Raw genomic sequence first — 25,679 nt, forward strand, 5'->3', positions numbered from 1 at the left:
TTCTTCTTGCCAAAATGGACAATTTCACATTTTCCCACATTATACTACATTTGCCATATATTTGCCCACTCACTTAACCTATCTATATCCCTCTGCAGCCTCATGTCCTCTTCACAAGTTACTTTCCTACCAATCTGGTGTCATTAGCAAATTTAGCAACCATACCTTCGGTCCTTTCATCCAAGTCATTTATATAAATTGTAAAAAGTTGAGGCCCCAGCACTGAACCCTGTGGCACACCACTCGTTACATCTTGCCAACCAGAAAATGACCCATCTATGCCTACTGTCTGTTCCCTGCTAACTAGACAATCTTTTATCCATGCCACTATGTGACCCCCTACACCATGAGCTTTCATGTTCCACAATAACCTTTGATGTGGCACCTTATCAAATGCCTTCTGGAAATCGAAGTACAATACATCCCCTTTATGCACAGCACGTTTCTTCTTCAAAAGAACTCCAATAAATTGGTTAAACATGATTTCCCTTTCACAGAATAATACAGCGCAGAAGAGGCCCTTCGGCCCATTGAGTCTGCACCGATACATTAAAGACACCTGACCTGTCTACCTAATCCCATTTGCCAGCACTTGGCCCATAGCCTTGAATGTTATGACATGCCAAGTGCTCATCCAGGTACTTGTTAAAGGATGTGAGGCAACCTGCCTCTACCACTCTCCCAGGCAGGGAATTCCAGACCGTCACCACCCTCTGGGTAAAAAAGCTCTTCCTCATATCCCCCTTAAACCTCCCGCCCCTCACCTTAAACTTGTTACCCCTCGTAACTGACCCTTCAACGAAGGGGAACAGCTGCTCCCTATCCACCCTGTCCATGCCCCTCATAATCTTGTACACCTCGATCAGGTCACCCCTCAGTCTTCTCTGCTCCAGCGAAAACAACCCAAGCCTATCCAACCTCTCTTCATAGCTTAAATGTGCCATTTAGGCAGTGGCGTAGTGGTATTATCACTGGACTAGTAACCCAGAGACCCAGGGTATATCTCTGGGGACATGGGTTCGAATCCCACCACAGCAGAAGGTGGAATTTGAATTGAATTAATAAATCTGGAATTAAAAAGCTAGTCTAATAATGGCCATGAAACCATTGTCGATTGTTGTAAAAACCCACCTGGTTCACTAATGTCCTTTAGGGAAGGAAATCTGCTGTCCTTACCTGGTCTGGCCTACATGTGACTCCAGAACCACAGCAATGTGGTTGACTCTTACATGCCCTCTGAAATGACCTAGCAAGCCACTCAGTTGTATCTAACCGCTACAAAGTCCATAAAAAGGAATGAAACCGGACGGACCACCCGGCATCGACCTAGGCACCAGAAACTACAATGGCAAACCCAGCCCTGTCGACGCTGCAAAGTCCTCCTTACTAACATCTGGGGGCTTGTGCCAAAGTTGGGAGAGCTGTCCCACAGACTAGTCAAGCAACAGCCTGACATTAACATACTCACGGAATCATACCTGACAATGTCCCAGACACTGCCATCACCATCCCTGGGTATGTTCTGGCCCACCGGCAGGTCAGACCCACCAGAGGTGGCGGCACAGTGGTATACAGTAGGGAGGGAGTTGCCCTGGGAGTCCTCAACATCGACTCCAGACCCAATGAAGTCTCATGGCATCAGGTCAAACATGGACAAGGTAAACTCCTACTGATTACCACCTACCGCCCTCCCTCAGCTGATGATTCAGTACTCCTCCATGTTGAACACCACTTGGAGGAAGCACTGATGGTGGCAAGTGCACAAAATGTACTCTGGGTGGGGGACTTCAATGTCCATCACTAAGAGTGGCTTGGTAGCACCACTACTGACCGAGCTGGCCAAGTCCTAAAGGACATAGCTGCTAGACTGGGTCTGCAGCAGGTGGAGGGGGAATCAACACGAGGGAAAAACATACTTGACCTCGTCCTCACCAATCTGCCTGCCGCAGATCCTTCTGTCCATGACAGTATCGGTAGGAGTGACCACCGCACAGTACTTGTGGAGACGAAGTCCCGCCTTCACATTGAGGATACCGTCCATCGTGTTGTGTGGCACTATCACCGTGCTAAATGGGATAGATTTCGAACAGATCTAGCAATGCAAAACTGGGCATCCATGAGGCGCTGTGGGCCATCAGCAGCAGCAGAACTGTACTCAGTCACAATCTGTAACCTCATGGCCCGGCATATCCCCCACTCTACCATTACCATCAAGCCAGGAGACCAACCCTGGTTCAATGAAGAGTGCAGGAGGGCATGCCAGGAGCAGCACCAGGCATGCCTCAAAATGAGGCGTCAACCTGGTGAAGTTACAACACAGGACTACTTGCATGCCAAACTGCGTAAGGAGCATGCAACAGACAGAGGCAAGCGATCCCATAACCAACGGATCAGATCTAAGCTCTGCAGTCCTGCCACATCCAGTCGTGAATGGTGGGGGACAATTAAACAACTAACTGGAGGAGGTGGCTCCACAAATAACCCCATCCTCAATGATGGGGGTGCCCAGCACATCAGTGCGAAAGATAAGGCTGAAGCATTTGCAACAATCTTCAGCCAGAAGTGTCGGGTTGATGATCCATCTCAGCCTCCTCCTGAAGTCTCCAGCATCATAGATGCCAGACTTCAGCCAATTCGATTCACTCTGCGTGATATCAAGGAACGATTGAAGGCACTGGATACTGCAAAAGCTATGGGCCCTGACAATATTCCAGCAATAGTACTGAAGACCTGTGCTCCAGAACTTGCCATGCCCCTAGACAAGCTGTTCCAGTACAGCTACAACACTGGCATCTACCCTGCAATGTAGAAAATTGCCCAGGTATGTCCTGTACACAAAAAGCAGGACAAATGCAACCCAGCCAAATACTGCCCCATCAGTCTACTCTCAATCATCAGTAAAATGATGGAAGGTGTCATCAAGTGACATCAAGTGGCACTTGCTTAGCAATAACCTGCTCAGTGACGCTTAGTTTGGGTTCCGCCAGGGCCACTCAGCTCCTGACCTCATTACAGCCTTGGTTCAAACATGGACAAAAGAGCTGAACTCAAGGTGAGGTGAGAGTGACTGCCCTTGACATCAAGGCAACATTTGACTGAATATGGCATCAAGGCGCCCTCGCAAAACTGAGGTCAATGGGAATCGGGGTAAACCCTCCGCTGGCTGGAGTCATACCTAGCGCAAAGGAAGATGATTGTGGTTGTTGGAGGTCAATCATCTGAGCTCCAGGACATCACTGCAGGGGTTCCTCAGGGTAGTGTCCTGGGCCCAGCCATCTTCAGCTGCTTCATCAATGACCTTCCTTCAATCATAAGGTCAGAAGTGGGAATGTTCGCTGATGATTGCACAATGTTCAGCACCATTCGTGACTCCTCAGATACTGAAGCAGTCAGTGTAGAAATGCAGCAAGACCTGGACAATATCCAGGCTTGGGCTGATGTGTGGCACGAATGTTACTTGCCACTTAAATGCCAGGCAATGACCGTCTCCAACAAGAGAGAATCTAACCATCTCCCCTTGACATTCAACGGCATTACCATCACTGAATCCCCCACTATCAACATCCTAGGGGTTACTATTGACCAGAAACTGAACTGGAGTAGCCATATAAATACCATGGCTACAAGAGCAGGTCAGAGGCTAGGAATCCTGAGGCGAGTAACTCACCTCCTGACTCCCCAAAGCCTGTCCACCATCTACAAGGCACAAGTCAGGAGTGTGATGGAATACTCTCCACTTGCCTGGATGGGTGGAGCTCCAACACTCAAGAAGCTCGACACCATTCAGGACAAAGCATCCCGCTTGATTGGCATACCATCGACAAATGTCCACTCCCTCCACCACCGACGCACAGTGGCAGCAGTGTGTACCATCTACAAGATGCACTGCAGCAATGCACCAAGGCTCCTTAGACAGCACCTTCCAAACCTGCGACCTCTACCAACAAGAAGGACAAGGGCAGCAAATACATGGGACCACCACCACCTGCAAGTTCCCCTCCAAGTCACACACCATCCTGACTAGGAACTATATCGCCGTTCCTTCACTGTCGCTGGATCAAAATCCTGGATCTCCCTTCCTAACAGCACTGTGGGTGTACCTACCCCAAATGGACTGCAGCGGTTCAAGAAGACAGCTCACCACCACCTTCTCAAGGGCAATTAGGGATGGGCAGTAAATGCTGGCAGAGCCAGTGACGCCCACATCCCATGAATGAATTAAAAAAAGGGAAGCTCTTCCCATGTAAAGCCTACCAAAACGCCCTGGCATACTACTTAGCAGCAGTGACCAGAGGTGGTCACTCACAAACACCAGCATCTCTTCCAGGACATGGCAGTAATACAAGAAATTCAATGACTTCACAAGTACTGCTCAGGCAAGAATTCTATTCGCATCTCATTCTCTGCACTGTGCATCACCCTAATTCAGCCCCAGCACTACAAAAGCTTCCCTCCTGTGCTTTCCATGTCGCTCACATAAAAAGCTCCAGCTACCACCTGCACACTGACCTCAACGATGCCCTTACAATCAATTCTGCCTATTTCTAAGTTCAATAGAAATTCCTAGGCATCCTGCAAAACAGGGGACCCTTCTAGAAAGGGCACCATCACTCGCTTAGCCGCTTACAAGTACCAGCTCAGAAACCAAGACTGCGAATTACAGACAGCGAGATAGAGGGGACTGCACTGGGTGTATCACTGCATGCTGACAGAGTGGACCAAGAAAGCATGCTCAAGTCCCACCTCTACTGTATAGAATGAAAACCATCATCTTGGGGACCCAGCCGATAAAAAAAAAGGGTGCTTGTTGTTCACTGTGAACTCTAGAAAGCATTGAGCTGCCTGCTAGAGAGCTCACAAAGCAGTGTGTAGTATTCTGCTTTTGACTTGTATGTTGTGTGACACTGACACATGGAGTATGCGGCTAGCTCAACTGACAGTCCAAGTGGGCCCTCCACCCAGAAGTCTCAATCATAATCTGCAGCATCTCAAAGATACTCATACTAGTTTCACATTTAAAAAAAAGGATTAAAGGATACAATAAAGTCCCTCAAACTGAATTTTTAAAAAATGAACACAAGGACCGTTTAAATATTATGATGGAAATAAATAGGTTTGTTCTACAGTTCTCTCTCTTCCTCTAGCTGTTAACTGTTGGGAACATTTAGAGTATGGGCAGAAAGTATTTTCCGCACTATTTCTAGAAAGTATTCAGCACTTCCTGTTATAATTCCAAAACATTGGAAATATTCTGCTGCAACAGAAGTTTATATTTCTGAGAAATATTTACTCAGAGTATCTGTGGGACAATTTGAACAATTATGACACTGATTTCCTGAAACAGGAAAGACTGGCTAAACAGCAAACTTTTTTTTTTAAGGTCATATGTAAACAGATATTTTTGTATTACAGTAACTTTAAAAAAAAATGCAGTGTTATACTCATCAGAAATCTGGTTTGCACGTCCATTTGTTGTCGACACTGCTCCAAGTCTCTATTATTTCAAATATATTCTCATTCCTTGATATTCACTAATTCAGCTAAATACATGGGTTTCTGCTCAAGCTGCAATTGACAAGTTGTTCCCAGAATGGGTCAGATACTGCCGATTTTGCTGAGTTGAAGTTAGGCCCAAGTTTGAGGACTCTCAAGCATAAGCCCAAATGTTAAATCCCCCATGAATCAGCGTAATCACGCCGTCCAAATCGACTTGTGACTGGAACAAGACACTTTCTAACACTTTGCCAAGAAATAAGCATTTTTCAACTTAGTAAACTAACTAATGATTTCTGCAGCAGCTGGGAAATTGACAGATGCTCTTTGCTTTTACTTTGTAATGAATTACTGCTGGTGACAGCTGGTCAGGTGATTAACATTTGCTCTGCGCATTCGAGAATCCGAACACTATTTGATTTGATTCCATGCAGGATTAAGCTTTTATTGGGTGGAAATCATGTGGAAACTAAATGTCATCACTGCTCAAATAATATAAAATCGATTGCAACCATTCCGGTAGAAACTAAGCAGAAAAAAAATCCTTCAGCCTGGATACCTAAAACATGACAGCACAGTATACATCACTCACCTCTTCCATCAAAGTTATGCTGCTGTCAAGTCTCCAAGTGCCTACCTGGATAGCCAAAAACTTCCTCATGCTGAATGTCAGCAACTGAAAACACTCCAGCACCTCCAACCACAACTCCATCTTTGGCTACTCCCTCAAGCTTAGATATATACAAGCCCAGTGTATTGCTCAATTCCATGCTCAGCAGTCTCCCCACATCCTCCAACACTGGCCTACTTCTCAATCACTCCAATATCTCATTGGAGACAGTGCTTTCAGCTACCTTTGTCCCCCTCATATGGGATACTCTCCCTCAGCATTGGAGTTTTACCACCTCCCTCCTTTCAAAACTCTTGATCCTCTCCAAATGCTCTCTCCTGGTCTGCTCTTTTTTTTTTGCCTTTTCTACACTTGGTGTACATTTGCTAGCCACTCGTCTTAAAGCAGTAAAGTCTATTTCTCCAATGGTCATTGGATACAAACATTGTTATTGCTGTAGTGCTACTCTATACAATTTAGATAAAGTACCATTAAGTTTTTCCTGTGATTTCTGTCCTATTTTACTGAAAATTGCAGTAGTCAGAGTCTGTGTTTCAAATTTTTAGTTTGTAAAATGAAATCGAGCGATTCACTTCTTATTGCAGTTTATCTAGCCTTTAGCACCCTTGCCTCCTCTCCACCCCGCCTCGCCCCCAGTAGTTGACTTTACACACAAGGCTAAAACATTTCAACAAGAGGGACCAACACCTTGGAATTGGCTCAAGGGCAACTCAGCTACACCATTCCCAAGCCAAGACACTAGATGTATGTTCTTAGGGCATCACTATCTTGATTTTCAAGACATAAAGCAGCAGCCTGTGGTTATTCTGTTAGTTCTCCATTTTTCTCTCTGATGCATGATAAATCAGAAAGCTGTTTGAATCGTGATCAGCAGCAAACTGGATATGTAAAATCTCAAACCACAAACTTTTAATACCTCTTCACTTTCCCATGAGTCCTCACTACAATTCATGCAGTGCAATTTTATTGCTAACTCATGGACAAAATGTTTCCTGTAATAAAATGCAGCCATGGCTATTATACTTGAAGTCTTTTGCAAGAGGTCACCACCACATTTATAAATTGGTACATACTTTCTTTAAATATACAACCCCGTTTACGATTACCATTAGTACAGATAACTTGAGCTTTAAGGCAGGAATAGCCAGATATGCTGTTACAAAATGTCATTTTCAAGTCTGATCCAGTAACATGCTAAGCTATCTACAAACATTTGCCTAAAACTAGTTGATATAAATTTTACAATACTACCAAAATCAATGACCTGACAAGTTTTCCATTACAAACACTGAATTTTAGTAATAAATAGTAGCCAAGGTTGGAAGAACAAAAGAAAGCTACCTTTATGAATAAACCCTTTAAACTTGCCTTTCTTTTGTCTCAGAATTTCCAGTAAAATTTCAAATTCTGCACAGTACTAGCAAGACATGCATAAACAGATGAGTTTTGTTAGGAGTCCACAGGCCAAGAAAAAAAGAATCCAACTACACCCTTGTAATCAAAGAAAATAAAAAGTGCTAGGGGTACATTGGAATTTGACAGTTTAAAAAAAATACCAATTAAAGCTTTGAAGAGCCAATATAAGCAATACATGCAAGAAAAGAGAAATGTGACTAAAAGCTATTTAAAAAAAAAATATTCTAAGGACCAAATCCATGCAATTATAACATTGAACTAAAGATGTCAATTTAAAATCTTACTTCATAAGATTTTTAATTTTCAAATGATATACACCCTCAACATACCTTAGGAGTATATACATTAGTTTGATATACTGAGAAAAATGTGTTGAATCATCATAGCATTTCAGAAAGACAGTGTTTGACATGTCTCCTATGCCCTCGTCATATAAAGAACAAAGAACAAAGAAAATTACAGCACAGGAACAGGCCCTTCAGCCCTCCAAGCCTGCGCCGATCTAGATCCTCTATCTAAACATGTCGCCTATTTTCTAAGGGTCTGTATCTCTTTGCTTCCTGCCCATTCATGTATCTGTCTAGATACATCTTAAAAGATGTCATCGTGCCCGCGTCTACCACCTCCGCTGGCAACGCGTTCCATGCACCCACCACCCTCTGCGTAAAGAACTTTCCACGCATATCCCCCCTAAACTTTTCCCCTCTCACTTTAAACTCGTGACCCCTAGTATTTGAATCCCCCACTCTGGGGAAAAAGCTTCTTGCTATCCACCCTGTCTATACCTCTCATGATTTTGTACACCTCAATCAGGTCTCCCCTCAACCTCCGCCTTTCTAACGAAAATAATCCTAATCTGCTCAACCTCTCTTCATAGCTAGCGCCCTCCATACCAGGCAACATCCTGGTGAACCTCCTCTGCACCCTCTCCAAAGCATCTACATCCTTTTGGTAATGCGGCGACCAGAACTGCACGCAGTATTCCAAATGTGGCCGAACCAAAGTCTTATACAACTGTAACATGACCTGCCAACCCTTGTACTCAATACCCCGTCCGATGAAGGAAAGCATGCCGTATGCCTTCTTGACCACTCTATTGACCTGCGTTGCCACCTTCAGGGAACAATGGACCTGAACACCCAAATCTCTCTGTACATCAATTTTCCCCAGGACTTTTCCATTTACTGTATAATTCACTCTTGAATTGGATCTTCCAAAATGCAACACCTCGCATTTGCCCTGATTGAACTCCATCTGCCATTTCTCTGCCCAACTCTCCAATCTATTTATATTCTGCTGTATTCTCCGACAGTCCCCTTCACTATCCGCTACTCCACCAATCTTCATGTCGTCTGCAAACTTGCTAATCAGACCACCTATACTTTCCTCCAAATCATTTATGTATATCACAAACAACAGTGGTCCCAGCACGGATCCCTGTGGAACACCACTGGTCACGTCTCCATTTTGAGAAACTCCCTTCCACTGCTACTCTCTGTCTCCTGTTGCCCAGCCAGTTCTTTATCCATCTAGCTAGTACACCCTGGATCCCATGCGACTTCACTTTCTCCATCAGCCTACCATGGGGAACCTTTTCAAACGCCTTACTGAAGTCCATGTATATGACATCTACAGCCCTTCCCTCATCAATCAACTTTGTCACTTCCTCAAAGAATTCTATTAAGTTGGTAAGACATGACCTTCCCTGCACAAAACCATGTTGCCTATCACTGATAAGCCCATTTTCTTCCAAATGGGAATAGATCCTATCCCTCAGTATCTTTTCCAGCAGCTTCCCTACCACTGACGTCAGGCTCACCGGTCTATAATTCCCTGGATTATCCCTGCTACCCTTCTTAAACAAGGGGACAACATTAGCAATTCTCCAGTCCTCCGGGACCTCACCCGTGTTTAAGGATGCTGCAAAGATATCTGTTAAGGCCCCAGCTATTTCCTCTCTCGCTTCCCTCAGTAACCTGGGATAGATTCCATCCGGACCTGGGGACTTGTCCACCTTAATGCCTTTTAGAATACCTAACACTTCCTCCCTCCTTATGCCGACTTGACCTAGAGTAATCAAATATCTGTCCCTAACCTCAACATCCGTCATGTCCCTCTCCTCGGTGAATACCGATGCAAAGTACTCGTTTAGAATCTAACCCATTTTCTCTGACTCCACGCATTACTTTCCTCCTTTGTCCTTGAGTGGGCCAATCCTTTCTTTAGCCTCTTTGCATCAGTTTATTTTGACCAGGAGCTAAACTGAAGCTAAATGACTGAATAATAATCTTCAAAACAAGGTAGGCAATTCACCTTTTCTTGCTGCTCACTCATCTACTTTAGTATGCTTTTGCTAAATGTGAAGAGTTTAGGAAAGGGATGAAAAGACCATTGAATTGGAACCAGCTGTTAGGACTGATCTCCTAATTATATTGCACTGTGCTAGTTATATGTGGACAGAAGTGCTTCGAATAAATGAGATATTCTTCACATGACAAGCTTGCAATAAGAACCTAATTGAAAAATGCTCAGTTTCCCTGGAACAGATGGAACGATCCTTAACCTCTTCAGTTCCTTCTTTGTAAGATGGTAGCAGTGCAAAACACAGCACACGCCATTTGAACATACACATGAACATACGAATTAGGAGTAGGTCATTTGGCTCGCGTCTGCTCTGCCATTTGATAAGATCACGGCTGATCTGATTGTGGCCTCAACTCCACTTTCCTGTCTGCCCCCATAACATTTGACTCCCTTGTCCATCAAGAATCTAACTCAGCATTGAATATATTCAATGACCCAGCCTTAACTGCTCCCTAGGGAAGAGAATTCCATAGACCAATGAACCTGAAAAAAAATTTCCCCTCATCTCCATCTTAAATGGGGGACACCTTATTTTTAAACCCAGTTCTAAACTCGCCAATAAGTAGAAACATCCTTCCAGTATCCACCCTGTCAAGTTCCCTCAGGATAGTCTGTTTCGAAAAGATCACCCCTCATTCTTCTCAAGTCCAATGGATATAGGCTCAACCGGTTTTTAAAATCTGTCCAATCTTCTGATCTACCGCTAATCTTCACATAATTGTATGCTTTTTCTTTCAATTTGATACTATCTTTTACTTCCTTAGCCAACCACGGATGGTGCATGCTTCAGTTTCTCTCACTGGAATATATCTTTGCTGAGTTATGAAATATCTCTTTACATGTCTGCCACTGCTTCTCTACTGTCCTATCTTTTAACTTAATTTCTCAGTTCACTTTGGCCAACTCTGTTTTCATACCCTTGTAACTGCCTTTATTTAAGTTTAAAACACTAGCCCACACTTCTCACCCTCAAACTGAATGTGAAATTCTATCATGTTATGATCAATGTTGCCTAGAGGATCCTTTATGATGAGATTAATTAATCCGGTCTCATTGCACATTACCAGTGTAATGACCAAGGTGGAAGGAGTGCACAATCTTTTCTAGTTCCACTTCTCCGCAGGTCACAACATATATTTAAATGTTTACCCAGTTACTAATGTGGTCAATCATATACTCTACTCTTTAACCCAGAACAAAATACACCAACCAGGTTTCTTTAATAAACAACAAAATGATCAGTTTACTATAAGACATTACTTATCCAGTAATGAAGCAAAACATTAACTCTCAGATTTAAAAATGAAAGTTCCCTTTGTGACATAAACCACACCTGCCAAATGGAAACATATTGGCTTCATCATATGGGACACTACTTGAACTTTGTACTGGACATTGAACATAACTTGTTTAAAAGGACCACAGAGCTGAACAGCTAAAACATGGCTGCACATTTGCATTCTGAGACACAGTTTCATAGAGACACAATGGGAGTGCTCACTGATTAAATTAGCAAGATGGGTTTCGTCAATAGTGGTGATCAAGAGACATTGAGAGCCACTGACTTTGTAAGAGACAAACCTCTACCAGCCCCCCTCCCCCTACTGAGTGTGACTGGAGAAGTTTTGAAATCAACAATCCTCGCAAATGATGCCATTTCAAACAAAGAGCTGGGTCACAAAACTAACCTGTTAGCCAACCTGGGGACTTTTTGAATTGTGCCGCACAGAAAAGGGAGATTGCAATTTGAAGACAATAGAGAAGGAGGCTATCTCCCCCTCTCTCTCTGTCAAGCAAAGTCCCAGGGACCCACAGAAGCAGCTTAAGCCTCAAGACAGAGGACCTCTTCAGCTTTTCTGGTACCAGAGAAGCAAGTTTGAAAGTGCACATTGCGTCCCAGCGAGAACTACAAGACCGCAATTCCAACCAAAGACTTTACAGCAAAACTAAAGACAGTAACTGAATTCCATCTACTACTCCAAAACCCTCCCCCTTTAATTCTTTCTCCTCCTCTGTATCTATCTGTGTGTGTTTATCTCGTACGCATGCAAGTGTGGTTGCATCGCGTATTTTTAGTAATTTTAACTGAGTTAAGTGTGATAAGATTAATAAACTTACACCTTTCTTGTTTAAACCTAAGAAAGCATGTCTGATTGCTCTCTCATTGTAAATGAACCAGTGAGTAAGGATTCACGGAGGTGAAGCTAAAACACTGTTTTTAAAAGTTAAACCCTGTTACAGCCAAACCAGAAAAAGGGGCCAGAGGGGAGTCTGAGACCCCTTTCTCACCCGGTCGTAACACCTTTCAAAATACCCCATACAAATCCACACACACTGAAAAAAATAAAGAAATTCACTCTGTAGAGCTCTGTTACAAAAAAAAACATTGGCTAAATACTTGCCAATTCTTGAAGAAAAAAAAAGATATGGAAGGAGGTCAGTTTTCCCTTTTGGTCTGGCATCCGGGTATACAGTGACGGATCTTTTCTGGAGCAGTTCATTCTGGAGATGTCGAGAATTAATCTGGCAGGCTTTCCAGGAGAAATGTGGTACCAGAGGTTTCTGTTATCACACCGAATACACAGGTTCTCTCAGCGACGGAAGGAGAGAGGAGCTGATACACTGGACCTCTCAGGGTCTCAGAGGTGCAGGAAAGATGAGCTGGGGGTTTATTCCATGGCAGGTTGATCTTCAACTTCTTTTCAAACACTGTCCACACCTCAACTGAACCAAAACAATACTTCAGAAGCAAAACCAAGCAGCAAGTGAGAACCTCCTAACCCTCATAAATCTTGACATGTCACTTTTCTGTAAACATCTTTCCCAGGTCACCAAGGTTTCTGTCATTTATTGAGCCTCAGGCAGGTGATTTCCAGTAAAGGCTGTTTTCAAACACGACCTCAAGTGTCCTTCCAGCGACCTCTTTTAAAATATAAAGTCCAACATCTATGGAATTACTTCAGTTCTCCAATGAATCAATCTTCACAATTTAAATACGAGTCCTCAAAAAATACTTTAAAAATATCCAAGCACCTTCATAACACCAGATCTAGAATGGGCTGCTCCTTGGTTGGCACTAGAATGCACTGTTCTAAGAAATTGTCCAGAATACACACTATGAACTCATCTTCCAGGCTATCTTTGCCAATCTGCTTCGTCCAATCTATATTTAGATTAAAATCACCCATGATTACTGCAGTACTTCTTACAAGCCCCCATTATTTCTTTCTGTACACTCTGTCCTACAGTGTAGCTACTGTTAGGGGACCTATAAATTACTCCCATAAGTTACTTCTTTCCTTTGTTATTTCTTATCTCTACCCAAACAGATTCTACATCTTGATCTTTTGAATTAAGGTCATCTCTAACTACAGTACTAATGTCACCCTTAATTAACAGAGCTACCCCACCACCTTTTCCCAGCTTCCTGTCCTTTGGAAATGTCAAACACCCTTGAATATTCAGGTCCCAGTCATGGTCACCTTGCAACCACATCTCTGTAATGGCTATCAGGCCATACAGATTTATTTCCATTTGTGTTAATAATTCATCCATTTTATCACGAATGCTGCATGCATTCAGATACAGACACAGATCCTTCGGTTGTCTTACCATTTTTGCAAACTCTGGCCTTATCTGATGATGCACTCATGTCTGTACGCTCTGTCCCTTCCTGCCACACTTTGCTTATTACCCATGCCATTACCCTGAACTACTGCCTTGTCCTTTCCTTTTAATTTACCACATCTCCCCTCACTTGATCCCTCCCCCTCACTATCAGGTTTAAAGCCCCCTCTACCTCCCTAGCTAGATGACTCGCCAGAACACTGGCCCCCGCACGGTTCAGCTGAAGACCACCCAACGGTACAGCTCCCACTTGCCCCATGACTGGTGCCAATTCCCCATGAATTGAAACCTATTTCTCCCACACCAGTCTTTGATCCACGCATTTAATTCTGATCTTATTTACCCTACGCCAATTTGCTTGTATTTCAGGTAGTCATCCAGAGATTACCTTAGTAGTTCTGTTTTTAATTTAGCCCCTAGCTATTCATACTCCTCAAGCAGAACATCTCTTCTAGTCCCATGCTGCTGGTACCCATATGGACCATGACAACTGGGTTCTCCCCTACCCACTACAAGTTCCTCTCCAGCCCTCATCAGTTGTCCAGAACCCTAGCATCAGGCAGGCAACACAGCCTTCAGGACACTCACTCTTGGCTGCAGAGAACTGTGTCCATCCCCGACTATACTGTCCCCTACTACCACTACATTCCAATTTACCCCCCCACCCCCTGCCCCACTTGAATGGATTCCTGCACCATGTTGCCATGGCCAGTTTGCTCATCCACACTATAACCCCTGCTCTCATCCATACAAGTTATCTGCTTTGGCACCAGTTTGCCTTGGGTCCTTGCATCATGTGAAAAAAAGAACTTTGGAGCCTTTTTAGAGTGTTCCACAAGATGTAAAATTTTGGGCTCAGTAAAAAGCTCTGCAATAGAAATGTTCCATTCCGATAGTAGTGGTAAAAAAAATACAATTTTTTGACTAATGAAACTGGGAAATGGCAAACTTGGCCCAGTTTATAAACCCCAAAACTGCCCAGACAGAACACAAAATGAAATGGAATGGATTCATAATAAAATAGACAGCTCTGCAGGCTAGAACACCAACAAATATGCAGACTTCCAACAGAAATAAACTCATGCATTCAAGAGGTTCAAACAGCGAGTACATTAACTTAAGGGAGGCAGCAGGGGCCCGATATGGCACAAGTGGCTTACATAATTGGGGTAGTGCATGATGGCCCAACATTCCAAATGCAAGTGAGCAATGCAAAATTGATACAGCCAGCATCAAATTAAAGCAGAATAGTATATTGAAAATCAAGCTCAAAATGCTAGAAACACTCAGGTCAGGCAACAACTCTGTTGCTCTCGCTCCACAGATAACATTTCAGGTTAGTGACCTTTCATCAGAACTGGGAAAAGTTGGAAATGTAATAGGAACATAGGAACAGGAGTAGGCCATTCAATTAGATTATGGCTGATCATCTACCTCAACGCCACTTTCCCACGCTATCCCCATATCCCTTGATGTCATTAGTATTCAGATATCTATCGATTTCTGAATTGAACATGCTCAATGATTGAATTTCCACAGCCCTCTGGGGTAGAGAACTCCAAAGATTCACCCCCCTTTGAGTGAAGAAATTTCTCCTCATCTCAGTCTTAAATGGCCTACCCCTTATTCCGAGACTATGTTCCCTGGTTCTAGACTCACCAGCAGAGGAAACATCCCATCTACGCCCTCCTGTCACACCCTATAAGTTTCAATGAGATCACCTCTCATTCTTCGAAACTCTAGAGAATACAGGCCCAGCTTTCTCAACCTCTCTTCAAAAGACAATGCCGCCATCCTAGGGACTAGTCTGGTGAACCTCCGTTGCACCCCCTCTATGACAAGTATACCCTTCCTCAGAGGAAACCAAAACTGTATACAATACTCCAAGTGAGAGATCACCAAGGCACTATACAATTGCAACAAGACTTCTTTACTCTTGTACTCAAAACCCCTTGCAATGAAGGCCAACATAGCATGTGCCTTCCTAATTGCTTGCTGCACCTGCATGTGACCCATGAACAAGACTACCCAGGTCCCTTTGGACATAAACAGTGAGAGGTTGGGAAGTGTTGAAGAAATACTCTGCATTATGTTTTTTCTACCAATGTGGATATCACACTTATGTTCATTATATTCCATCTGCCATGTTCTCGCCCATTCACTTAGCCTGTCCAAGTCCCCTTGAAGCCTCCTTGCATCCTCCTCACCACTTACATTCTCACCTAGTTTTGAGTCATCATCAAATTTGGAAATATTACATTTGGTCCTCACACCCAAGTCATTTATACAGATTGTAAACAGTTGAGGCCCCAGCACTTATCCTCGAGTTCCCCACTAGTAACAGCCTGCCAACCCAAGAATGACCTGCAATAGGTTTTAAGCAAGTGAAAAGGGCGGAAAAGAACAAAACGAAAGGCCTGCGACTGGGTGGAAGTCTGAAGAAATTAAATGAAAAAAAGTTGGTGGTACAGGGCCAAAGGGAGTGGTAACAGGACAAGTAAAGGAACAAAAGAAGTGTCTAGAGGAAGTGTGAATGGTAGAATGATGAACAGCTGCCATGTGAAAGCAGGGTGACAGAGGGAATGGCCCCTTTGGAATGCTGAAAAGGGGAGGGGGAAAGAAGTGTTCGGTGCTGGCATCGCACTGAAAGTGGCGGAAATGACAGAGAACGATCTGTTGAATACGGAGGCTGGTGGGGTGGAAGGTGAGGACAAGAGGAACCCTATCATATTTCTGTGAGGGAATGGAGGGGAAGGGAAGAAAGAAGTGCAGGAAATGGCACAGACGTGGTTGAGGGCCCTGTCAACCACAGAGTGGCCAGGGGGTGGGAATCCTCAGTTGAGGAAGAAGGAAGACATATCAGAAGTGCTGGTATGAAATGTTGCATTATCAGAACAGATGCAACAAAGACAGAGAAATTAGGAGAATGGAATCCATACAGGATGCAGGCTATGAGGAAGTGTACTCAAGGTAGCTGTGGGAGTCAGCGGGTTTATAATGAATATTTGTTGATTGACTCCATTTCTTAGAAGAGACAGCGAAGGAAGGAGATGGACCATGTGAAGGTGAGAGAAGGGTGGAAATTGGAAGCAAAGTTGATTAAATTTTCCATTCAGAGCCAGAGTAGAAAATGGCACGATACAGGCAATGTAGCCGGTTGGGGGCGTGCGGGAAGGGAGCCCCCCCCCCACCCCCCCCCTCCCCAAGTACAACTGGAACAAGTAACATTCCATATATCCCACTAAAAGGCAGGCATAGGTAGGACCCTTGTAGGTACCCATAGCAATACCTTTTATTCAGAAGTAGTGAGTGGAATTGAAAAAGTTATTTAACTTCAGCCAGTTGGAGAATGAAGACTAGTTGGGCCTCCATTCAAGGAAAAAGCGAAAAGCCCTCAGACCTTCCTAGTGGGGATGAAGATGTAGAGATTGGACGTCCATGGTGAAGAGAAGGCCAGGAAACCGACTGATAAAATGACGGAGGGCATCGAAGAGTCATGGATGTAGGTGGGAAGAGACTGAACAAGAGGAGAAAAAAATTCAAGGAGTCAAGATAGAAAGATATCAATTCAGTGGGCAGGAACAGGCTTAAGTAACAGGTTTACCACGGCAGCGCTATTTGTGGATCGTGGGAAGGAGGTAGAAGCAGGCTGTTCAGGGCTGGGGGACTATGAGGTTGGAAACAGTGGAGGGAAGATCTTCAGAGGAGGAGAGGAGGTCAGTGACAGACTCTGAGATGATGGTTTGATGTTTGGTGGTAGGGTCACAGTCTAGGGGAAGAGTCAGAGTTGGCATTCGGTCTCTGCAAGGTAGAGAGGTTGGTTCACCAGACAACAGTACTATCCTCGCCAGCAGGTTTGATGACACTAGGGTTGGACTTGAGAGAATGGAGTGCAGCAAGTTCAGAGGGAGACAGGTTAGAGAGTGAGGGGAGCAGAGAAATTGAGACAGCCAATATCACACTAGCAGTTCTCAATGAAAAAATCAAGAGAGGGTAAGAGGCCAGAGGGAGAATACTGGAAACAAAAATAAAGGGTCTGCCGTATGGGGGAATGGGGGAAAGAATCCTGGCCAAAGAAGTGGAGCGGAGACAAAAGGTGCCAGAAATGGAGCTCAGTGTCATGCCGAGCTCGAAATTCATTGAAGTGGGGGGGGATAAGGGGATGAAGCGGGGGGGGATAAGGGGATGAAGCGGAGGCCTTGCCAAGGACAGATCAGACAGGGTCAGAAGGTATTGTGAATACACAGAAAGGGATCAGAGGGAAGTGAAGGGGAAGAAAGATCTGGAAGGGCGTTGCTACCCATGAGTTGTTGAAGCAACCTGATGAGGGTAGTACTGTTGTCGCCTGGTGAACTGACCTCTTCTTTATAGAGAAGGAACGCCATCTCCCCCAGACCATGAACCCCAACACCAAACATCAAGCCATCGTCTCCAAGTCTGTTTGGCACTTATTGCAAGGGAAGTAAAGTATAAAAGGGACGTTTTGCTGCAGCTGTGCGGGACCGTCCGGTGTAGTGTGTACAGTTTTGGTCTCCTTATTTGAAAAGGGATTAGTTGCGTTTGAGGTAGTTCAGAGAAGGTTTACTTGACTCATTCTGGGGCTGAAGGGCTTGTCGTATGACGAAAAGATTAACAGGTTGTGCCTATTCCTGTTGGAGTTTAGAAGAATGGGAGGTTATCTTGTTCAGGCATGTGGGGCCCTGGGGGGACTTGACAGGGTATTTACTGGGAGGATGTTTCCTCTTGTGAGGGGACTGGAACTAGGGGACACAGTTTAATAATAAGAGGTATCGCTTTAAAAATAGACAAGGAGAATTTTTTTTTCTTGAAGGTCGTTGGTCTGTGGAATTCCTTCCCCAGAGAGCAGTGGAGGCTGGGTCACTGAATTTATTCAAGCCTGAGTTAGATAGATTTTTGATAGACAAGGGAGTCAAGAGTTATTTGGTGGGGGGGGGCGGGGAGAGAAGAAAAACACAGAAAGGAAAGTGGAGTTGAGACCACAACCGGACCAGCCATGATCTTAATCGAATAGTGAAGCAGGCTCAAAGGGCCAAATGGCCTACTCCTGCTCCTAAATCTTATTTTACTGACTTCAACATCTCTGGAGATCTTCCGGACTCATTGAGTTCAATAATTGCAGACCGTAATCTCTGTCCTTATTTTATTGCCTTTTTCTTGAAGGTTTCGGTTTTACTCTCATTTTTCCCTTGTTTTTGCTTTCGGACAGCAGCTGTTCATCATTCTTCCATTCACACCTCCTCTAGACATATCTTTTGTTTCTTTACTTGTCCCATTACCACTCCCTTTGGCCCTGCTCCAACCTTTTTGTCATTTAACTACCAACTTATCACAGATCTTCCCTTTTATTCTTTTCCCACCTTCCCCCTTTCACCTGCTTAAAATCTATTACACTTCCAACTTTGCCCAGTTCTGATCAAAGATCATTGACTTGAAACGTTAACTCTTTCTCTCTTCACAGATGCTGTCTGATCTGCTCAGTATTTCCAGCATCCGCAGTATTTTGCTTTTGCATATTGAAATTAAGATGAAGGAAGGATGGTAGGAGGCCCAAATGGAGTGTAAATGCTGAATCAGACTGGTTGGGTCAGATGGCTTTTTTCTTTGCAGCACATTTGATCTAACAAAGACTTACATTTATATAGCGCCTTTCATGGCCAAATGACCAAAATGCTTTACAACCAATTAAGTACTTTTGAAATGTAGTCACTGTTGTAATGTAGGAAACATGGTATCCAATTTGTGCTTAAAACCTTCTGGAACTCAACTTCCTTCACATGCTGGCTTCCTACGTTATTCATAATTATTTTAACACATTCACACACCACATATGTTGGAAGAATCTAGTGATCTGTGGCAATAATGACCTTCAAGCTATGTGCATGTGATATGATTTTAAAAGCCATCATTTGCAATTTGTCACATGAAAAATTCTGGTACAGTAAAAGAAGCACGCTCCTCTTTTGATATTGTACAAACCAATGTTATTTAAGCTTTTTGTATTGTTAGACTGCATAGAGACATACCACATAGCTTAGAGGACAAAATATTGATGTGCATATATACTGTTGATATCAAATCGATCTTGGTATTCCAATTTAGGAATCTGCATTGAGGCAATAGCCTTTTCCAAACATCTAGAATTACAAAAATTAAAAAATTAGCAACTATGAAACAAGCACAATTAGGATTGAGTTGGTTAGGCTTCATGAGCCAGTCAGGACTCTGGGGGCACTTGTCTCATAGGACACAAGTTAGACATCTCTGTTCCAAATCATTGCATCTTAATTAACTCCCCATCAACTCTTACTGAAAATCCAATATTTCAATCTGGAAAACTTGCAATGCTGGTGAAAGAAAGGAAAAACACACTTATCTTTCACACTACACATACTTGCTTCCAGACTTTTGTTTTTCCACAATAAGAGAAGCAAGTGCTCAGATTACTCTCATTCACATCCTCATACACCAGTATTCTGGCAAAATCATATTCAACAGAAATAAAGAAACCTGCAGAGATATAAACAGTACTTATCTGCATATACAGAATTACTGCCATGTATTCTAGAATGAATTAAAATAGCTCAGCTGCATTTTTAATAAAGATACTATACATAAAGACTTTAAACATCCAAGATGTTAGACTTGACTGGTTATAAATCAATGACAAAAGCATCAAACCCAAGACCTACAGATGAAAAGAACAGTGTGCAGTACAACTTGTCCCTCTAAAATAAATAAAATGGTTCTCGTATCGAAAGTTACTGCAGAACATGCAAAGTGACATAGAAACTCAGGAGCTGAAATTACACCTGATCTAAAAGTTCCTCAAACTAGATAAGTTACAAAAAATTAAAAGTTAGAGTGCAAAAGTCTAAGTGAGACAAGCTAATGAGCCTGCCAGAAGCAAATATGGTAGTGAAAAAAGGAATGTCCAAATCAAACAATATTTCTAAATATCAATATCTTTTGGATTCCTTTTCAAAGATGAATGAGGTAGGCACAATACATAATTCTCTGGCATATTTGATGTTCAAATGCCCAGAATGTTGTACCCAACATTTTAAAGGCAAATCAGGGCTGATCACAGACGAGTGTGGTTAGAGAGGAACTAAATCAATGAGTTTACAAACCTAGTGCTATAATTTAAGAGCAATGCCACTTGATTACGAACAGGTTAATGTGTGCTTATGCAATTTACTGGCTATCAACTCAGCTTTCTATCACAGGATTTCAACAGAATGTATCTTGTTTAGAAACTGGAGATTGTTATTAAGGATAAACGAACAGGTAACTTCCTCCCAGTTGCAGATACTGTTCTTTGTTTGCCAGTTCTTTTTCATGACACAATTAGAAAAATGGTCTGATTACTTATTTTAAACCTGAGAGCAATGAGACGTGTAGAAAAGTCTGCAATATAATGACTAGCAAAATATTCAAAGTGTATGGACATGCATATATCTGCACTATAGTCTGTACACTACATATTTCATGTCCACAAACTTACTTCCTGGCTCACTATTTTGAGTTAGGTTTTTCATGTCAATATTTAACATTGTCATGTCTATATAAACATTTATAATGGAAATCCTTATCTAAAAATGTAACCATTTACTTATTTAAGTGCATTTCCATTACACACAAGTTTACATTGGTACTAAATGTTTACAACCAAATGAATCATTCAAAATCCTTTGAAAAAATGTTTTCCAAACAAAAATATTCATATCTTACAATATAAACTTACACATTACTATCTAATACAGTAGTTTTCAAACTTTTTGGTTGAAGGAGTCCTTTTCAAATTGGTCACAGAACCACCCCCTCCCAATCTAAAATGATAAACACTCATATTAAAGTGCTCCATGTAAACAGTATTGTTGCCTAAAGATATAGATCTTCATGCTGCTCTCAGGACGTCGCCATGCGTGCTCCCCTCCTGGTGACTTAGCCAGTCTACTCGCACCTCTGAAGTCTGCCTCCGGCCACCCACATAAGTACTTTTACATTATTTCGCAGACCCCCTGGAAAGACCCCGGATGAACCACTGTTCTAATACCTTCGCTAATGTTTTCACTCCAAAGCAACAGTCTCTCAAAAACATAAGCTTCGACAGGATATTATTTTTACTTCTCAGCAGTTGCAGAGAGCTTTCAATCACAGAATAGTACAGTACAAGACACCATTCAGCCCATCGAGTCTGTGCATTCTAAACATGTGCAGTCTGCAGACTTTTCCTGCTTGCAACCTGTGCAGGGGCTGAAGGGTAGAAGCTCATGTCCCTTCATCCTGTGAGGATTCGAGTTATTTTTGCTTTGACAAAAAAATTTTGGGAGGGGAGAAAGGGAACCTGGAGATTACTCGTCAAATTGTGACCAGTAGCGGCTGTGATCAACGCAGTCTGTTGATTTCAACTTCTAAACTGTTTTGTGCGGCTGAGTACACAGTATCTTAAACGGGAAACTTTTAAGCAGTTTCCGTGATACCTTCAAGATTGCTGCATGTCCATGCACATGTGCAGCATAGAGGGAATAGTGCCAAAGGAACCATGACAACAGGCAATTAGAAGAAGAATGGCATGATTTAGAGAAAGGTTACTGTTCATTGCTGTTGAAAAATTCAGTTAAGAAAACAATTTGAGGATTCAAAATTGTTAAAAATACTGGAAACTACAATGAACTTATGAGATTGAGGTAATTTGGTTAAAAACTGTACAACTCAGCAAGCTTACAAAGAGCACGCAGAACTTTCCACTTAAACACTCCTGTAACATACTAGGAATGTATCCCCAACCTGTGATTTTCTGTTAATATTAAAGTATTAAAACCTAAATTTTCAGTTTAAGATACAATAGACAGCATCTTCCAAACCCACGACCTCTACCAACTAGAAGGACAAAGAATCAGCAAATACATGGGAACACCACCAGCTGCAAGTTCCCCTCCAAGTCACCCACCATCCTGACTTGGAACTATATCGCTGTTCCTCCACTGTCACTGGGTCAAAATCCTGGAACTCCCTTCCTAACAGCACTGTGGGTGTACCTACCCCAAATGGACTGCATGGGTTCAAGAAGGTAGCTCACCACCACCTTCTCAAGGGCAATTAGGGATGGGCAATAAATGCTGGCCTGGCCAGCGTCGCCCACATCCCATGAATGAATAAAAAAAAACAATAAGTACTCTATCATCTCCTTTTCCTATATTCTCATGAGACTGTACCACTTCTTTCCAAACCCTTGGAGAACCCTTGAATATTGCTGTGCACCAAGATCCATTCCTAGTACAGCCAAATTCCAGAAATATCCCTAATCTTTCAGCATCCCTGCTAATATCCCAGGCATAACATCCCTGTTCTTGTAGAACTCGCAACTCTGAGCAATCCTACAGGAGATCTGCTAGTTGTACATTAAAGGAAATAAATTTGCAAATTTAATGTAATATATTTGCATACGGCCATGGTGGAAGTTTGAGGGTATGTGGTAGATACAAGTATTACAAAAATACACGCAAATTTTAATTCAGTAGTGTAAACCTCATTTTCTTCACTCCCCAGCCATTCAAAACCCAAGTTAATGCGGATTTGGGATCTGCTTGCAGGCCTCAAGTCAACGTTGCTCCAAGCCAGCAACTAGTATTAAAGTGCCACCTTTTTGCAATGCAGCACAACTTCCACTTGGTGCCTCTCAAGGTAGAATGACTGAGTTCAAGAACGTAGCTTTAACCTGCACCCGCCACCTCGAAAAACCAGTCTTAGCGTTATTCCCACTAAGGGAGCTTTTAAAATCAAATGAAGCTGAAACAAAAAAGAAAAATTCACATTAAAGCCTTTAGTTAAAAAATAAAATTGAGTGTTAAATGGAGAGATCAGAAGTCTATTTACAGACACACAGCAACAATGATTACTCAGTAAATTGGAAAGGAATTAATCTCTACTCAGGTACAAGTAACCAATAAATATTTTGTGGTAACATGTTCATTTTCAAATGCAAAACAGCTAATCCTGCTAATTGCACTAACCTGGCGTCCACTGCCCATTACCAAGGCCTGGGAATTGTAATCCAAGTCTAATGTTGGAAATTGGTTATCTTAAGCTTTAGGATCATCTTGCTTATGTTGCAGTGCAAATTTTGAAGTGTGGGTACAATTTCATATTGATCCAACGGGTCTGTTCACCCTCCTAGCCTACATTAATGCTCCTCCTATCAGTTCTGCACCAAAGAGCACATACTGACTTGGTTATAACACTCCAGTTTACACAGAGATAACAGGTGAAGAAATTATACCAATTCAAGTTGTGCCCATTTGCCAGTTTATACCAACAGGACCATGCATGCAACTGAACACCACCACCCACTCAGGAATACAGAGTACCCATAGTAGGTCACATGCATGTGGGTATTAATTCTAAATGGAGTTTAGTATTAAAATGAACTCCTATAAACTCAGATCCATTTTCCTCCTATAAATGGAACAATACTACCACTTGCAGTAGAGCAAGGACAAAAATGGCTCTTTGCTTCAAATATGTAAATATAAAAGGAAATGACACCTGCAAAACTGTTACTACCCTATCTTTTAAAAAAAAAACACTTCTGCTATCGTGTGAAAGTAGAAAGGAGCAGTCCTGGCCTCAAAAGATTCTGTTTTTTATCATTTTTGAAGTATGAAGTAAGTGCATTTAGTTCACTTCTAAGTAAATGTTTCTTCAGCAATACAGCAAAACAACCTATTGTCACTGGGAATGACTTAAGTGAAGCTTCCTGCTCAGTCACAGCCTAGAAACTTAGCACCATATTGATCACCAACATTGAACAGAGTGCCATCATTATGGGAAAAATACTATTTATAGGGTTTGAAATTAACACCGTACTGCTAGATCGTGCCAAACTTATTTAGCAACAGGCCAACTATTTGTTGTCAGAGTACATGCGTGCCCGTTGTGTCAAAGTGCCACACAGGAAACTGAAGACATTTTTTAGAATCAACATCTGTGCATTAAATGTGCATAAACAAGTAGCACGTCACTCAAACTTGTCAAATACCAGTCTTTATTTCAAACCATATACTGATTTGTTTAGTTCTATTCATAGTTAGAGAAAGCAATTTGATCTCAAAATAACATTCAAGATAATTGCTCATAAAAAGGTGGGAGAAAAAAAATGCCAAATGCTCAAACAAATCTCTCAAAGAACCATTAAGTAGTTTCTAGTTTGCTTTATTTAAATTCTTCCATCAAAATTCTACAAGTGTCATCAACACGGAGCTCATAGTTACCATCAGCACAATTTCTAAAGTACATAGAGACAAGAGACAAGCAGTTACAAGACTGGAATCTAGATTGAGGCAGGTAGGAACAGCAAACTCGAATAAAGTGTAAGCCTTTACTGAATTACAGGCTAACAAAGTCACTGCCAGTTAGTTGATACACACTGCACAAATTTAAAAATCAAGCTTTCTCTCCCCACCTGTCCCAACAGTGCCACCAGCCCCCATCTCAACGCCAGTCACCTTTAGCCTTGTCTCTGCCCTCTCCATTCTTCCCCCCACACCTCCATAATCCAGTTATGTCTGTATTCTAACCCTGCTTGACCTGAATACTGCACTTGGTCTCAATTCCCCATGTGAAACACAGGAGACTGACCAGCATTTGGTGGAGTTACATGACTAATTCAATCCATCTGTTATTGGTAAAATCCCAATAATTATGCAAGTCCTTAGACTTACTGCCAATGCATAATTTTAAAAACAAACATTCTTGCATTATGGTGAGTGCAGTTGCCCTAAAGTATTGAAGTGGAATATAAGTTTAAAAAAAAAAGGTTAGGGGGCAAGGAAATAATTTCAACAAGCGCAGATGAGGGCGTTAGAGCCATTGGCACCTGCGACGGAACCCAAGCAGCTGCCATTGCAATGTTTATGGCACGAGGGAGGGGGAGAGAGAGAGACAGACAGACAGAGAGAGAGAGAGAGAGAGACAGAGAGAGAGAGAGACAGACAGACAGAGAGAGACAGACAGACAGAGAGAGAGAGACAGACAGAGAGAGAGAGAGAGACAGACAGAGAGAGAGAGAGAGACAGACAGACAGACAGACAGAGAGAGAGAGAGACAGACAGAGAGAGAGAGAGAA

At 42.6% G+C, this 25,679-nt stretch overlaps 1 protein-coding gene across 2 annotated transcripts in view; it reads right to left on the minus strand.

Moving 5' to 3' along the window:
• Window positions 1–25,679, minus strand: part of LOC137378098 (tyrosine-protein phosphatase non-receptor type 1-like) — a 169,902-nt gene that overhangs the window by 106,773 nt on the left and 37,450 nt on the right. The window lies entirely within an intron of this gene.

This window comes from Heterodontus francisci, chromosome 16, assembly GCF_036365525.1.
Source record: "Heterodontus francisci isolate sHetFra1 chromosome 16, sHetFra1.hap1, whole genome shotgun sequence".
Taxonomy (NCBI): domain Eukaryota; kingdom Metazoa; phylum Chordata; class Chondrichthyes; order Heterodontiformes; family Heterodontidae; genus Heterodontus; species Heterodontus francisci.